The sequence below is a fragment of the Vombatus ursinus genome, unplaced genomic scaffold, assembly GCF_900497805.2.
Source record: "Vombatus ursinus unplaced genomic scaffold, bare-nosed wombat genome assembly UNPS02014790.1, whole genome shotgun sequence".
NCBI lineage: Eukaryota > Metazoa > Chordata > Mammalia > Diprotodontia > Vombatidae > Vombatus > Vombatus ursinus.
Genome location: NW_020954568.1, coordinates 521,595 through 535,072, shown reverse-complemented (window position 1 = coordinate 535,072; position 13,478 = coordinate 521,595).

Here is a 13,478-nt window from a genome sequence, read left to right as displayed (position 1 = left end):
CCCTGGGGCCCTGTAGTAGGTGGAAGTGGGCTCCTCTTAAGCTTGGCCTAGGACAAGAGACTCCTAGCTCCCAGGAGGAGGTTGGCCAGCCCTCGCGGGAGGGGGGGGGAAGGCATGGGCACTTTCCGACCTGGACAGATGGCACAATACCAAGTCCAGGCTGAAAAGAATGGCCAGAGGGCCCCTGACCCCTTCCGTAGGATGGAGGGGAGGCGGGGCAGGGTAGGTATGAGGCCCTTCCCCTCCCCCAGCCCTGGCCAGGCTAACCCCCTCTCCCTCCCTCTAGCCTGATGAGTAGGCTAAGAAACTAGGCTGCCTTTGACGGTCCTGGAGCAGCTTTCCTTTGGGGAGGGGACAGGGCAGCTGCTAGCCAAGAAGCCCCAAGGCTGCTGACCCGGGAGGAGGCTGCTTGGTCCTTTCCCTGGACTCCAGCCTTGCCCGACGAGCTTTTGGGCCCAGCTACTGGAGGCTTTTCCGAGCAGTTCAACCTACCTCCCACCGCACGGTGTCTGGGGCCCGCCGACCAAGCGGCTGGAGTTAGGGCTGAGCTGGGGTGTTGCCGGCATAACCATTAGCAAGGAGCGCCCAGGAATCCTAGCCCCGGGCAGCGTCGGGAAGAGCCCCAGCAGGCTGAGGGCGGGGCGGGGCCGGCAGCCCAGCGGAGGAGGTTCTGCCCAAACCTCTCGGGTCGGCCGGGGCTCACACGCAGCTCTGGGCTGGGCCCCTGCAAGGGCACGGAGAATGAGCGGCCTTCTCGGCCCTTCTGCCCGACTCCTCCACGCGGGGAGCTGGCCAGCGCCCCTCACACGCTCTCCGCTATTGCTTTCTCGTCTCCGGGCCGAGTTCCCACCGAACTAAGTTCTCCGTCCATCTCACAACTCCGCTAGCCTCCTTGAGCTGGCCGTCCTGCAGACATCTGAGACTCGACACATCCAAAGCGGAATCCGTTTTCTGCCCCCCCCCCATCCTCCTCTCTTCCTCATTTCCCTATTACTGAGGAGCGAGCCACTGTCCTCTCAGGAAGCCAAGCTCCCAGCCCAATGTGTCCTCAGTGCCGCTCACCCTCCATACCCAATGGTCGCCGAGGTCTGTGCGCTCTGCCTTCGGAACGTCTCCCGCTAGGCTCGGCTCTCCCGGATCTTCCCACCTGCCTGGGCCGCTCTCCTCCCCTCCCTCTTGGAGTCTTCGGAGCCGGCTCGTTGGCTTCTCCCTGCCACAAGTCTCTCCCCACTCCAATTCCTCCTCGGTGGGCTGCCAACCCACTTATCCTCTTCAGGCCAGTAACCCTGGCCTCTCCCTGCTATTCCGTCTCTCCAGCTCCTCTGATTTTCTCTGGCTGTCCTGGCCTTGCCACATTCTCCCTGCCCACCCCTGCTTCCTGGCTTCCATGTTCCTCCAAGCCCCCTCCAAGGCCCCCTGCACAGGAAGCCTCCCTGTCTGTCTCAGCAGAAGACCTCGTGTTGGCCCGGTCTGTAGCTGCAGGTCGTCAGGTTGTCTGCTTTGTGGAGCTTTGAGGGCAGGCCCTGGCTTCTGCCTTTCTGTGTATCCCCAGTGCTTGGCCCGGTGCCCAGCACACAGTAGGTACTTAAGCAATGTTTACTAGCTGACAACCCCACCCCAGGTGGTCTTGCTCTCCTCCTCCCCCTCCTCAGACTTCTCCTATCTTTTTGCTCCCAGAATTCCTTATCCGTCGTGAACTCATTCAACAGGCATTTATTAAGCACCTACTCAGTACCAGGCCCAGGGCTTTGTGCCGAATGGTGGTGAGGACCCAAAGAATGTCCTGGAAGTGTTTTCATTTCAGAGTCAACAGGAGAGGTGGGCTGGAATCCTGCAAGGCCACAGAATGGAGAGAGTGAAAAGATGACAAGTGTCTCCCACCAGGGCCCGGGCCGGGACTGGGATTTCACTGATTGGAAGCATCTCCAAGATGAAGGAATTTGAATTGGGCACCCCTCTTCCAGGCTTGCTCTGTGTCCTACAGCTCCATCGTCACCCTACCCCCCTCCTCTATCTCCTCTTTCTCTCTCTCTCTTTCTGTCTCTCTGTCTCTCCATCTCTGTCTCTGTGTGTCTCTCTGTATCTCCCCCGTCTCTCTGTCTCTGTCTCTCCTGTGTCTATCACTAAAGACCTGAGGCTGGGGTCAGGCCATAGTCCACTTCTCTCCCAGCTCTCTCTTGTGGAGAGAGCATCTTTCTAATGTGCTTCCTGAGTCTTACAGTCTGATGGAGGTAGCATCTTCACTATTCTTGCCACTTAGATCTCTTACAAATCTGGGGAACCAGAACAAGGCAGGTGTAACTCTAACCAAGAGCCATAGTGTGTGACCCACATGACACCTGGGGATGGGCAGCCTGGCTCAGGACAGATTGCTGGGGCCTGGACAGGAATCATCATACAGGCATTCAACCAATCGGCCTTGGTTTCAGAGAGTCTGGGCTTCCAAACCTGCCTCTGTGACACTGGGCAAGAGATGGATGCTCCCCAAGCCTCAGTTCCCACATCTGGAAAATGGGAGCAATAATGCTTGAGGAGGGGTGGCATGGAGCACCAATGTAAATGAATTTCTCTGGAATTCCGTTTCCTAATCTGTAAGATGAGGGAGTTGGACACAGCCATCTCTAAAGATCCCTCTCAGATGTAAACTCTAGGATTCTGATAGGTGGGGTAGGGCTTCAGCTGGGCCTGTCTAGATTGAGGGACCGGAGCCAGGCAGGTGAAATGTAGGGTGGTGAATGACATCCCAGCCCCAGGGAAGCCCCAACTCAATTGGACCGAATTGATTTAGAGCTGGCATAGACAAGGATTAAGCCAGACCTTTGTACTTCTACGAAGAAAGGGTTTGCGAACTTGACCCCTGAACAAGATTGCAGGGGAATGTTTAAGCTCCTGAAGAAAGCAAACTTCATTCAAGTCCTCAGGACACTTTAGAAGTGCCCAAAGCCTTTGCTAAATGTGGGTATTATCTATTTCTTAAAGCAGATCCTTCCAAGACTTCCATCTTGTTAGCCCCAAAGGGACTTAGAGGTGTGAAAAGGTTGTTGTGTGTTTTTTAATCATATTTTTCTCTACAAATATTCAGGACTTTCAACCTGTCATTAATTCTGATCCAATGCTTTCGCCAACATTAGTTTAGGAGACATCTACTCGGTGTGGTCGAGGGAGAGAGTGCTGGATTTGGAGTCAAGACCTGAATTCAAATCCTGCTTCAGATACTTACTAGCCTCATCCTCTACTCTCTCTCCACCTCAGGTTCCTCGTCTGTAAAATGGGCACAATGGCTCCTACCTCACGGGGCTGTTGGGAGGCTCAAGTACCTAAAGATGCCCCGTAAATGAGAGCTGTTACTATTATTTATTCCTAACAAACGTGGTGTGATTGCCGTCCTGCGCTGCCCGGGACGCAGGCTTGGAGGTGAGACCTCCACGGGTGATGGGTTGTCTCGGCCCAGCCTGAGTGCACAGGAGGATGTGGAGGTCAGAGAAGCTGGCATGGTCTTGGGCTGGGTTTCACAACAGAGTGTCCCAGGTCAGGGAGGGATGGGCCCCCCATGCAGTGCCCTGCTCAGACCATGGGGGGAGGGGCCACAGTGTAGCAAGGCCATCAAGGGCCTGGACAGGGCCCAGCAGGGCAGCCAGGGCCTCCGAGTGGAGATGGGGAGGGGTCTGGAGAGGCAGGGGCGAAGAGGCAAACGCTGTTCTCTAGGACTGGAAGTGGGGGAGGGGGTTTGTCCCGAGCAGTGGGGTGGGGGGTTAGAATTCAAAGAGGTGAATTTAGACGGGAAGTCAAGAAAACTTCCTGAGACTTGGTGCCTCCCAGACGTGGGACGGGCTGCCTTCGCAGGTAGTGAGCACCTGGGCACTGGCAGCCTGCAGAGGAAGGCTGGATGCCCACCTGGTAGAGGGGCACTTGGCATGAGCTGGGCTGGATGCCTTCAGAGAATCCTTCAGCCACCGGACTTTGCAGCGGGAATCTCAATTCGACTTCCTCCTCCTGGGAGGGGCAGAGAAAGGCACTGCCCAGCCCTCCCCCAGTGTCCCCGGGACCCCAGCCCAATGTGATAGCCCCTGTTTCCTCCTACTCTTGTTCAGGCCCTGGTGGAGCTTGGAGCTACTGTCAGTGCAAGCGCATGACGCCCTCGCCCCAGGGCCCCTGGGTACCTTGACAAAATATAAATAAACTCAAATTACATAAAACAGGACAACATGCCCTAACAACTGTCCCTGAGCCAGCAGGGAGAGAAACGCAGATTGCAGCCCGAAGGAAAAGGAGGGAGCCATGTGAGCTCTGCTCTGGCTCCCCACAGAGCCCCCGAGTGACCTGGAAATCCTAGAGCAAAGCGGCCTGCCTAGAAACAGAAATGTACCTGGGCGACGCTGGGTGGTCCCTTCCCTCTGGACTACCTCAGGTCTTCCTCTGTGAAACAAGGGAAGCCCCTGCCAGCTCTAAGTCCTGGGGCCCCGTGATCTCTACGACCCAAAGCTGCCTAATTGAGAAGGGGGAGGGCTGCCTTACATCGTGGTTTCCAGGAACCATTCCTCAGATGGGCAAGTGTGGGTCTTGGTGGGGGAGGGGTAGGAAGGGGGGGGTGTGGTGGTGGTGGGGAGTTACCTGGTGAATCTAGGCTGCAAATAGAGTCGAAATGTAAAATATATAAGACAGTGCCTTGTGGAGTGTCTGGTCTTGGTAAAGTCGGGGCTAGGGGCGGGAAGTGACGGAGACAGACAGAGACAGAGAAGACATTTAGAACAGAGACCCCAGCAGGACAGACTGCATGAGACGGACTCAACTCAAGAAATAGGAGGAAGCCAGAGAAGGACGAAGGCTGTGACTTCTCCAAATAGAACAGAGTGGTAGGCAACGGGCTGCTCGTGCACTCCTCCTTCCCCCTCAAATCCCTTGTGCCCTGGTCCCCAGCCCCCGTTGCCCCCACAGGTCTGCCGGCTCTGCGCCTACTCCTGAGCTGCTGAAATGTGGAGAGAAGCCCTTCTGTGAAGCAATGAAGAGGCTGGGGGCATCAGAGGGCATTGGGAGAAATGTGTCCTGAGGAGAGACTGAAAAGCCAGTGCCAACCGAGGCTGCAGCTCTGGCTGGAAAAGGTTGGTGGCGCTCACTTTGGGTTCCTCCAAAGAATCACAACCTCTCCGAGCTGGGCAGGACTCAGAGGATAAAGAGGCAGTTTACCCCAGACCTAAGCAAGAATCCCCCTCGCAGCCCACTGGGTACGTGGTCATTCAGCCAGTTCCTTCAGTGGGGGAGAGGCTACCGCTTCTTGAGGCAGCCCCTTCCACACTGGGAGAACTTTCATTGCTCCGAAGTTCTTCCTGACCACCAGCCTCAACTGGCCTCTTCGCAAACACACACACACACACACACACACACACTGATTCTGGTTCTGCTTTCTGGGACCAAGAACATGGCTAATACATAAAGGCTTATTTATCTCTTCTTTATGACAGTCCTTCATATATTTAAAGACAGCTGCCAGTCATGACCCCCTGGAACCCCTCTTCTCCACGTTAAACATCCTTGGTTCCTTCAGCTGAATTCTCTCTTCAAAAATCAAAGTAGAAGTAGTTCAGGTATTACAGAGTTTTATTCCATACGTTATTTTTCTTGAGAATGTTAATCAAGAATCAACAAGTCCTTACTATGTGCCAGGCACTGTGCTAAGCTCTGGGGACACAAAATAAGTCCCTTCCTACAAGGAGCTCATTGGGAGGGGCACCATGCAGTGAAGGACATACACCCAAGACCTATACAGGGTCAGTGAGAGGGAATTCAAGATGGGAAGATGATAGAGTCAAGAACCGTCTCCCGCAGAAATCAGGGTTTAAGGGGCAGCTAGGTGGCGCAGTGGATAGAGCACCGGCCCTGGAGTCAGGAGGACCTGAGTTCAAATACGGCCTCAGACACTAGACACTCACTAGCTATGTGACCCTGGACAAGTCACTTAACCCCAATTGCCTAAAAATAAAAAAAAAAATTAAAAAAAGAAATCAGGGTTTGAGTTGAGTCTTGAAGGGAAACAGAGAAGTCGGGAGAAGAGGAGGGAGATCCTTCCAGGCATGGGGACAGGCAGGGAAAGGGCAGAACAGAGCCGAGAGATCATCGCCATGGTGGGAACCTGTGCTAAAATGGTGACAGTGTTCTAGAAGAGATGGTCATTGTTTCTTTAAAAAAATGTTTTTAAATAAATTACATGGAACAACTATGCTCTTGAGTTCAGATAATTCTGAGGTCATTGAGTGCTTAATGCTCAAGGAAAGCTTACTGAAGGAGATACTCCTTCAGCTGAGTCTTGAAGGTTGAAGGAATCACAGGGAGAAGCTCAAGATTGAGCCAAAGCATGGGTATTTTCCATGGCTCTGACCTGAAAAAGCACTTCCCTCTCCTCCCCTCCCCTCCCTTCCCCCTCCTCCTGTCAGGGACGGTGTTACCAGCTCTCATTACTTCAGTTATCATCCCTATGACTCCCAAACCCATATCTCTAGCCCATCTCTCTCCTGATGGTCTGGCAGCACCAGCTCTTTGGTGGACAACTACACTTGGATGTCTCGTTCCATTGCCATCTCACACTGAGCATGTGCAGAACACCTCCTCATCTTTCCCCCTACACCTACCATTCTTCCCAGCTTCCCCATTTTCTCTGAGGGCATCGCTGTAACTTTGGTCGCTCAGCTTTGTACCCTTGGGATCTCCCTAACTCTTCCCTGTCCTTCGTCTCTGCTAGTCAACCAGCTGCCAAGTTCCTGTCCCCATCTCTCTCTTCTCTTCCCGCATTTCTCCCTTCCACACAGCTACCTCTGCAGGTCAGGCCCTCGCTTCTTCTTCCTTGGATTACTGTAATGACCCCATCTTTGGGCCTATCTTCCAAAAGCAAAAGTCTGACCCCATCCCACCCTTGCTCGAGAGCCCACAAGTGCTTTATCTAGGACACACTACAAACTTCTCAGCTGCTCATTTAAAGTCCTGGGTCCTGCCTGCGTTTCAAGTCTTCTTCATGAGATTTGCCTTCACACATTCTAATTTCCAGACAAACTGGCCTACGTTTTCCTCCTCGAATTCCGAATTCCATTGCTGGAAACAGTACTCACCCCTTCCCCAGAATCAGTCCTGGCTTACCTCAAGGCCCATCTCAGCTGTTCCCTTCCTGACCTTCTCAGGTGTTAGTGCTCTCTTTCTCCTCAAACGAGCTCTCAGATTTACTTGTATATTATTTTGTGTTTTGTATGTTTTACTCTCCAGTAAAATGGAAGCTCCTTGAGGATAGGAATTATCTCATTTTTCCTTTGTGTGACCATTGCCTAGAATGGGGTCTGGCACATTGCGGATGCTTAACAAATGTTTCCATCATGGAGGAGAGGTCCATCAATGGGGGAATAGTTGGACGAGTTCTGGCATATGAATGTGATGGAGTACTATCGTGCTATCAGAAATGATGAGGTAGATGGTTTCAGAGAAGCCTGGGAAGGCTTACATGAACTGATAGAAAGTGAAGTGAGCAGAACCAGGAGAACATTGTTCATACTAATAGCAACATTGTAACAATGATCAAACTTGAAAAACCTAGCTATTCTGATCAATACAATGGCCCAAGACAATTTCAAGGGACCCATGATGAAAAACGCTCTTTACCTCCAGAGAGGGAACTGATGAATTCTGAGTGCAGTTTATTGAAACAAACATTTTTCACCTTTTTATTTTCTTGCTTCCTCTCCCCAACATGGCTAATACATAAATTCACATATACAATTGATATCATATTGCTTGCCTTCTCAATGGTTGGGGGAGGGCTGGAGGGAGGGAGAGAATTTGGAACTCAAAATTTTAAAAAATGAATGTTGAAAATAAATGAATAATTTTTAAAAGAAATTATTCCATCAACTAGTCAACCAGCAAGCCTTTATGAAGCACCTATTAGGTGTTATATACTGTATTAAGTGCTGAGGATGCAAAGACAGAAATGAAACCATCCCCTCTTCCAAGGAATTCTCTATTGGAGGCAAGAGAATGTGCACGTACAAGTACATGCAAAATAAATACAAAATGATGGAGGGGGTGGCTTCATGCATGTGGGATGAGCTTTGGAGGACACCAGGGATTTCCAAGAGGTGGGAGTGACTCTCAGATCTCCAATCTAGCCCTAGAAGGGCTTATATTTAAAGCTGAAAGTATTTGGAATCTACTAGAATGTATTGAGGTGGGGGTTACATAATCTAGAGATCTTGGGAGCTGTCTTCACAGATATGATCACTGAACCCTTAGGAGCCAATGAGGTCACAAAGCAGGAGAGTAGAGAGAGAAGAGGAGGATTGCAGGAAAGAGCCCCGGGACACCCACAAGTTCTGGTTTCCCTTCACTTTGACGGGACTGGGAGCTTCTGTGGGGAATTGCCCAGTTTACCAGGGCAGACGGGTGTCTGTATAATTTAGTGACTTAGCTGCCTGAGGACACCGAGGGGCTACATTTTGCCCCAGGTCACACTGCAGTGTGAAACAGAGGAGCCTCTATCTACTAGCACACGTCGTCTCTCCTGAGCAGGGATGACATCATGGAAGAGAAGGAGGGGGGAGCAATGCTGTGGAAACCCAGAAAGGAGGAGGTCAGAGGCTGCAGAGACCTCAAGAGGATGAGTGTTTGGGAAAGACCGAGGGATATGGTGATTCCGAAGCTGCAGGTAACTTTGAAGGGAGCAGAGGAGGCTGGGGGGGAGGCTGGAAGCCAGCAAGGCTCCAGAAGGGAGTCGAGGTGACAGGTGGAAAATGCCTTTTCTGGAAGCTCGCCTGTCAAAGGGCAGAGAGACAGAGGAAAGTGACCTGAGATCTAGCTCAGTGGCAGGACCTAGTGAGGTTGGTTTCGTTTGGTCTGTGATCGTATGTTTTTTATGATGGAAGAGACTTTGTAAGCAGCAAGGAAGGAATCAGTAGATGGCAGATACTGAGGAAGAGAGACAGAGGCAGAGACAGAGAGAAGGATTAAGAGGGCAATCAGCTGGAACTAGAGTACACAGGTAGAGAGGATGGTCTTGGTAAGGAACGGGCCACCTCTTCATCAGACATTGGAGGTGCTATAACAAATTGAAAGTACAGTTTGGAGGGGCAGCCAAGAGGCCCAGTGGATAGAGCACTGGCTCTGGATTCAGGAGGACCTGCGTTCAAATCCAGCCTCAGACACGTAACACTGAACTAGCTGTGTGACCCTGGGCAAGTCACTTAACCCCATTGCGTAGCCCCCTCCCCCCCAAAAAAGAAAGTACGGGTTGGGATTGCGTTGTAAGGGATTTGAAAGCTAAACAGAGGAGTTTATTTATTTTTTTTAATCTTAGCTGTCATTGGCAGCCAGTGAAGTTTCTAGAGCAGGCGGTGACACAATCAGATTTTCACTTAAGGAAGCTACCTGGCAACTGAGTGTGGTATGGACTTGAAGCAAGCAGAGCACAGCCCCGGGGTGCTAGGTATTGGAAGACTGAGAAGGTAGGAAGTGTCTGTGTTAGGAAGGCTTTCCACAAGGCTTTTATCTTGGAGGTAATGGGCAGCCACGGGGCATTTATGGAGCAGGAGAGTGACCTGGTCAGACCACTCCCCCTGGCAGCTGTGTGGAGACTGGATCGGGAAGGGACGGCATCCAGGCAGTCTGTGGGCCATTGCCATAGTCCAGGCAGGAGGAGACAAAGGTCTGCACTGATTGTGCTGGAGCGGACGGCTCGTTTCGGGGGCAGTCTCTTAGTCTAGTGCGGGATGGACCTGACATACATCTGAGGTGCTTTCCGGCTTGTCCTGGATACTGGGGTTTCTGGGGGCGGTAGCTTTTACAACATGCAGATGGCACAGAGCCCTTCCCCATTCTCTCCTCTGGGCCCCCCACTGGAGATTGTGGGCTTGCCACATGCTGCCCACTGGGAGAAGAACAGCTTGGGATTGCGGGCGGCCGCTGCCCATCACCGTACCTGCCCTAGCCCCGCGTGCTCATGGACCCCTCTACGGGCTGCACCTCCTGGTGCAGACGGGAATCCTCGTCCACTCATTGGGTTGTCCTAGCGTGGGTGGTGAGACTGACCGCCTCTGGGGGGCTGACTATGGCCTCGTGGCATGCTGGGCCTTGATGCCATCTGCACAATGGGGTGGGAGGCACTGAGTCCAGCACTCTCCTTGGTTTTTTTCCTCCTGTCCTTCTGATCTGGGAAGAGCATTCAGTCTGCTGTCTTGGAAAGAATGTTGACTGTAACCAGGCTGAGTCAAACCCTGGTTTTCCTTCTGATCATGGGCAACTGTGCCCCCTCCCCGGGCCTCAGTTTCCTCCCCTTCTTTCCGTGTTCTTCCTTTTACAATAAAGGGTCAGAGCAGAGGTCTCCCCGAGCTCTAGGCCCTGTGAAGGGGGTCTGTGTGGAGGGTTTGATGGAATGAGCCAGTGGGAGGAAAGCCCAGTTGGGCTGGGAGGCAGGCATGCATGTGGCTGGGTGCCAGCCTGTGTGTGTGTGTGGTGGGGCAGGCCCTCGCAGGAGGGTGGGGTGAGGCCCTGATCAGTCACCCCTGGCAGCATTAGATGCTTTGAACTTTCCCAAGAAGAGGAGGAAACCCTCTGGTTTCTGGGGGCTCAGGAAGTAGGTGATGTTTGTGTTTGGGGACCCCCTCTCTTCCTCACATCCTGTCCTCAATCCCACCCCCACCTGACCCCAACCTTAACCCTGATTCCCCAGGGGAAGGATCTAGAAGGCCACATGTGGCCTTGAGGCCGCAGGTTCCCCACCCCTGAAGACCCCTTTCCAGAGGACAGTGGAGCTTGGCTTAGAGAGCCTCTGGTGGGGAGGGGGAGTGGGTGTCCCATGGGCTGACAGGAGGAGTGACTGAGGTCAGAGGTTTTCCTGGGGTTAGGGACAACGGGAGAGGCCTTGGGGACAAGACCAGAGAGTGGGGGAAGGGGCCCAGAGCTGGAGCTGCCTGACAAAGGAGCCCAGAGCGGTGGGATTGGAGGCAGGTGACGCCTTCTGGTCATCTCACCCCTCCCCTCGTTGTGCCAGGGAGAGCTGAGGCCCAGCCTGGCTGAGGGGCCCAAGCAGGCCTGAATGCTCAGCTCAGCTCTGCCAGGCTGGGGTCTCTGAGGGTCCAGAATCGCCCGTCACCAGGGCCGAATGCTGAGACAGCCTCACGGAGAGGGGAGCGCTTGGGAGTCACTCTGGAATCAGGAAAGCTGGTTAAGGTTCTGCCTCCAGCACTGGCTAGTTGTGTTACCTTAGGCAAGTCACCTTCCCTCGCCCCCTACCCCCGACTCAGTTTCCTCATCCGTAAAATAGGGATCTTTGTATCACCTACATTACAAGGTGCTTATACAGAAACACTTTGTAAACTGTCTGGACCATTCTTATCTCCTGACCTTGTCCATACAGGGGGCAGTGGAGTCCGTCTGGGGTCTGCTTAAACTTGAATCCAAGTTTTGGATTCCTCTGACCCCAGCCCACCCCCTTTGTTTTCAGTGTTCCACTCAGGCCCTTGAATCTTCTTAGGTTCTCAGCCTCTGAAGGGGAATCAAGAAGGGCTGAGTGGGCTGGGCAGTCTGGGTAGCCTGGGCCTGTTCTGGGTAGCCCCAGGGAGTAGACCTCTCAGAACCAGCCATCCTTCAAAGGGCTGCTATTGGAGGTGGAGGGGTGAATCTGGGGAGGAGGGGAGCTGGGAGAGAAGGATCCCGGACAGAGGTGAGGAAGAGGAGGAGGAGTGGGGGGAGGGGGAGGGGAGAGGAGGGGGAGGAGGAGGAGGAGGGGGAAGGAGGGGGAGGGAGAGGAACCCTTGCTGCCAACACCCCTCCCCCAGCAGGTGCAGGGTACGGAGCCACATGCCCTTCTGTCTGTCCCCTTCCCTCCCCCCAGGGTCCCCAGGGCTGCTTCGGAGCCCCTTGACCCATCCCTCTGCCTCCTGAGGGGTCCTGTTGTCCACCTCTACCCTCAACTGCCGCCAGTGACCAGTGGGGCCAATCAATCAGCCCCAGGCCCTGGGTGCTGCAGGGCCCTTGGGGTAAATCCAAACCTGGCTTTGCCCCCAGCGGCCAGGCCCCCTGCAGGGAGCAGCCTGGCCTGCCCAGGGAAGAGCCAGCTACTCAGGGGCCCCCAGCTGGGCTGGGCCTTTCCTATGGAAATGCGGGGCTTTTCGGTGGCTCTCTGGCCAGAGCTCAGGCACTTGCCCAGCATGCCATGTTGTGGCGTGGCCAGACTCCACATGCTGAGGCGGCCAGGGTTAGTCACACAGACATGCACACTCACACACATCTATATCCAGGGCTGCCCATACAATCATGGATATACCTATGTGCAATACATACTCACCACATGGATCAGGGATGTGCGCACACAAGCATGTGTGGCTAAGTTGACTGTCCATCCATAAATTCATCCCTCTATAAATCACAATGGCTTCAACAACCATGCATACACACCAACATGCCTACACAGGCATCTAAGGGTGCATGACAAACATACAAAGACTGCAGAAGTTCTACAATACATACATACATACACAGACATGACACGTGTGTGTCTCGCTAGGCTCACAGTGTAGACAGGTATAATAGGGGTAGAACATGTACCCGCGTGCATATACGCATGTAATGTGTGAGGGTTTCACAGCATATGCATGTACATGACACCTGCATGTCTCGCTAGGGTCACAGTGTACACAGGTATCATAGGGATAGAACACACACATGCCCACTTGCATGCAGGTGTAGCAAGGGTCTCACAGTACATGCATACACAAGACACATGCATGTAACTGGGGTTACATATTCACACATTCGTATGTAGCTGGGTCATAATATATGGACATACACACATGCATATCCACACACATGCACACACATGTGCCTTTAGGCGCGCACACACACATACATGTACAGCTGCCATCCCAAGTACAGAGCCGTTGTTGGGTGACAAGCTCATGCGTGGGTGTGGGACTGCCATTTTGCCCACTGGACCCAGAGCAGGGGAAGAGGCAGAAGGATGGGGGCAGGATGCTCCCAGGCCTCCCCGGTCTGACTCTAAGGCCCAGGAGCTGGGCGATGCCCCCTCCCCTCCCCCAATGCCTTCCCTGGCCCTGGTCCCCTTGCCGGGAGCTCCACCATTAGGGGTGGCTTCCCCAGTGGACCCATGGCCCTGTTGAAAGCCTTTCTGATCTTACTACCTGCAAACACACACACGTGAATCTATGATGGAGTTACAACGTTATGCTGCAGGGATGTACACATGGATGTGTGTGTTCCTACAAGTTGTCATTCAGCCTTTACTTGAAAACTTCCAGTAATGGGGAGCTCACTACCTCACGAGATCCCAAGGGGAAAGGGCTTCAGAGTAGAGAGTTCTGAACAAAAGCAAAGGCAGAATTTAGAAGTGAGGAGTGACCCCACAGGGATCCGGTGTTTTGTGGAAGGAGGGCAGCCAGGAGAGCCCAAAGCTGAGCCACAAAGGAAATTCAAATCAGAGACAAATATTT